Below are 4,552 nucleotides of genomic sequence, written 5' to 3' on the forward strand. Positions count from 1 at the left end.
ACAGTACTGTTGTTATACTGGATTTATGAATGTAACTTTTTCTAAAGAGTCCTGCTACTACCCCATTTTCTAGACCATTTTCCTGTTTTTTCTCATACTCTTTGACGGGACATGTGCTACAGTGTTGTGGTTTAACCCCAGCCGGCAACTAAGCACCACACAGCCGCTCACTCACTCCCCCCTGGTGGGATGGGGGAGAGAATCGGAAGGGTAAAAGTGACAAAACTCATGGGTTGAGATAAGGACAGTTTAATAGGTAAAGCAAAAGCCGCGCACGCAAGCAAAGCAAAACAAGGAATTCATTCACTACTTCCCATCGGCAGGCAGGTGTTCAGCCATCCCCAGGAAAGCAGGGCTCCATCACATGTAATGGTTACTTGGGAAGACAAACGCCATCACTCCGAGCATCCCCCCCTTCCTTCTTCTTCCCCCAGCTTTATATATGCTGAGCATGACGTCATATGGTGTGGAATATCCCTTTGGTCAGTTGGGGTCAGCTGTCCTGGCTGTGTCCCCTCCCGGCTTCTTGTGCACCCCCAGCCTACTCGCTGGTGGGGTGGGGTGAGAAGCAGAAAAGGCCTTGACTCTGTGTAAGCACTGCTCAGCAGTAATGAAAACATCCCTGTGTTATCAACACTGTTTCCAGCACAAATCCAAAACATAGCCCCGTACTAGCTGCTATGAAGAAAATTAACTCTATCCCAGCCAAAATCAGCACATACAGCATAGATATGCTATAAATGCTGTATGACTCTTGCCATGCCAACTTAAGTACATTGTACTAATTGTGTTCACTTCATGAACTACGTCAGAGAAATCCTCTCTGCATTTAGTAATATCCTTTTACTTTGTCTTCAAGAGAATACACTAACCATTGAGGGGTTTTCCAAAAAAGGTTATTACCCTTTCTAGACTATGTACATTTTATATTCTGTCTGTTCAAAAGCAATAACTTAATGTAGAGTTTTAAGAGGACAAGCTCCTGCTGGTTTAATTGTTATAGCAACTGGAAAGGTAAATGCTAACTGAAATGCCTGTTTTCCAAGAAGCGATGCTGAATGACCGCATATGTTGCATTTGCTGGGAGGTATAGGTGATTTTGTTCCTTGCTTTGAAATGAACAGGCAGGTTCTGACCTCGTTCTACGTGAATGAAATCAAAATATTTCTGGTAATTCAAGATAGTATGTAACTTTTGTTTACCTTTTGGCATAATTTTAGAACTTGCCCTAGGACATGATTTATTATTCCCAGATTCCTGTGTAGGACCTTGGAATTAGGAGAGTGAAGACATGGCCCAGAAATACCGTAAGGGACAAGAATCTCTGCTGGTGCAAACCACTGAAACCTGTGAAAACTACCCCACATGAAGATCCCAGTCCTCCAGGAATTCTTTAATTTGGCTTACAAGGACAATGCTGCAGAGTAAGAATAGGCACAGCTCTTCTCTCCCTTGTTCTTGGGCTCCTTTTTTCTCCCTTGGAAGAGGAAGGAAAAGAAAATGGAGGGGTGTTGGAAAAAGGGCTTTTGAAACATTTGCTTCTACTGGAGGGAGGATTTGGTTGAACTGCTGCTGTTTCGCGGCTTGCCAGCAAGAAGCACCATAGCCTCTGCTGCTGCTGTGAGGGCAAGGGCATGCTGGAAGTGCCAGGCTCTCATATTGGCCAGGCCACAGCCAAAATCACCATAGCCTTGTTATTAAAAGTGATTATAGCTTTGTTTTCCAGCTGGGGTTACTTTGGGCAATAAGGCAGTCGTCCCCCCAAGGACTTTGCCATCTGCAGAGCAGATCCTCCGCTCCCCAGGAGACACTACCAAAGCCTCAGGGGAATATCTGTATCTTTATAACAACAATGATTCATCAGCAACACATTTTGCTGCTGTTTCTGTGGTGACTTGAAGAAAATGTACCTGACTGCAAAAGGGACAGCCATGTTAAACTCTATGAAAGTCTCCAATTAGTCGCTTTAAGGGATTTTCGGTTGCTATAGGGTGCATTTGGCATATTTACTTGGGGCATAGAGTTTTCTGTCCTGTTTTTAAGCTGCCCTCACCATCGCCCTCACCAAGTCTCCTTTTATCCTCAATGTTTTTGTATATGAACAATCATTAAGATACTTTTTATTGGGTTTCCATGATGCATATAAGTTTAAAATACATCACCTAATGAAGAGTACAAAACATTTACAGGGCATTACAGAAAAGAAACCCTCCCCAAGGTAAAAAATACTGTGTCTCTTCAGGAACTCCAAAAAAGCAATCAGAAAAGGCAGCTGGACCTTGAATGCTCAGAAAGTCCTTTCAGTGCCTGTTTTCTCCAAGACTTCCCAAGAGACATGGGTCAGCAGCACAGCGCAAACAGGACCCTAGTTCTGTGGGGCTGCAATTACTGTGACTGCTGTCTCTTACTTCAGATGAGGTGGGATCAGGCTTTGAGGACCTTTAAGCAATGCTGACCTTTTCAGATGATGAATCAGTGGAAAACAGGAGTAGAAGTTACGTTCAGAGGTCATCTCGTCCTTCCCGCTCAAAGTCCCATTGACGTCAATACACAAAGCTGAGTATGTGAAAAAATCTCTGGAGGACTCGCTGACAAAGGCGCATGTTTGGGGGTTTTAACTGGCATATCATTGCAAAGCCTAAAAACGTCATGCTATCAAAAGACAAAAAATTATAATCTGCATTGTGTGGAGGGGCTGCATGCCCAGCTTCCGTACAGATGTTTGAAATCCCAGCTGTAACATGCAGCTCTTTAAAATGATCAGAAAAATGTTGGGAATTTTTGTGTTGTGGCTGCTCTTTGAGCTGTGCTGCTTGTTAGCTACATGGTGAGATAATATTATGAGCTATTAGTTTAAACCACAAATATCATTTTTCTAAGAGATCTATATATGGATGTTAGGAAAGTAAGAAAGTTTGGAGTCTCCATGCCTGGATTTATAGTCACTTTCAATTTAGCATTCTCTATAGTAGAAGCCAAAGCTGACTTGCACTAGATGCTGCTTTTTTTTTAGTGGAAAATATGTGAACACATATTTGCACAATGTCCTTTTGTTAATGTGAAGAAAAACCCCGCTGTATCTTTTTAGGTTCCTTCAAATTGTCATTGGACTGTCTGAACCTGGCTGTCAGCTCTGAGTATAGAGTAAAACATTTACGTAGAAGGTGACATTCAACTTTGAGTAGAAAATGTAATGTTTTAAAAATGACTGTAGAATCCATGCCATCCCCTCTTATAAGTTAATGGCAGGATCACTGTGCCTTTGCAGAGAATTCCTCATGTATTAGACATTAAGAATGACAGTGCACTCAGACTATATTCCCACTATGCGGTGGGGAAAGTTTTCCCTCTTGTGCGGGTGGCTTTTTCTGCAGCAACCACAATCTCCAAAAAACTTTTCAAACCTGCCAGTTTTTAGATTTTCCCATCTGTTGTTCATCAGGGTTAGTCATAAGTTACTGGTAGTAAATGTATGCGTAAATCAAATGCCATTGATTGCAGGGGCTCTTTATTATTATGCATTAAGGTCTGATGAAAGAGTCAAAGGATTATTGGAGTGAAAAAAAATATATTTAAACAAATATATGCTTTTAAAACAATAAAAGTTATTCTCACCTGACAAATGAACTTACCATTTTTGTTTCTAACAATGTATTTAAGTACACTGAATACAACATTCATGGTGTCAGTGGCAGAAATGGTAAGGCAAACCAGTGAGGTTGCTACTGTAGCATAGCATGGAAGACGTAGTGCCTGCTATGCTTACGCTGTGTCCTTTCCTGCTGTGCTCTCTCCTTCCTCTCTGCTCTGCTCTCTGCCTTCCCTCAGCTTTCTATTTCTTTTCCCGATCTTTCCTCCCCTCCTCCCCACTCCCGGGCACTCAGAGCACCCTGGGGAGCTCTGCAGCACAGCACCTGGCACTCTCATTACACCCAACAGAGCGGTAAAAGGCTGTGAACTGCCCGGTTTCTGTGCAATGTCAAACCTTTCTGATTGATGGCTTTTGCTTTTCCAATCACTATCAGAATTGAGCTGGTCTGTGGAGGCCAGAAGCACATGCAACCTGTTTCATTTTTTTTCTTGTTGACTCTCTGGCTTTGTTTTAGCAAGGTACCAAGGCAGCTTTTCTCTAGCACACCTGCCAAGATGACATGTTCTTGCAATGGGTTTGGAAGGAAGACTGGGATATCCCCATTATTTTTTTTCCCCTGTAGACAAAAATACTATCTGTAGAGAGAAGCAGTAAAGGCATTACTGCAGTACATGCTTCTCGTGCTGTGGTCCCTCTGTAAGAGAAATATGCCTTTTCCTAGAGATTGTTTTTTAGCAAAGAACTCAGTGATGTTCCTCCTGTCACGTCATGGGTAAAAGACGTCTGGAAAGAAAAGACAAGAAGAGAGGCTCTTTGGATAGGAAAGCTATGATTAGCATGCTACAAGTTTAGTGCCCCTAGGAAGGCTAGAAATAGACTGTTTAGATACAATCAACTGCATAAGCAAGCAGAATCTGTATTTTGGACCAGTTCTGCATGCTCAGGCAGTGCAAGCAGTGC

Source organism: Pygoscelis adeliae, unplaced genomic scaffold (assembly GCF_000699105.1).
Source record: "Pygoscelis adeliae isolate BGI_AS28 unplaced genomic scaffold, ASM69910v1 Scaffold108, whole genome shotgun sequence".
NCBI lineage: Eukaryota > Metazoa > Chordata > Aves > Sphenisciformes > Spheniscidae > Pygoscelis > Pygoscelis adeliae.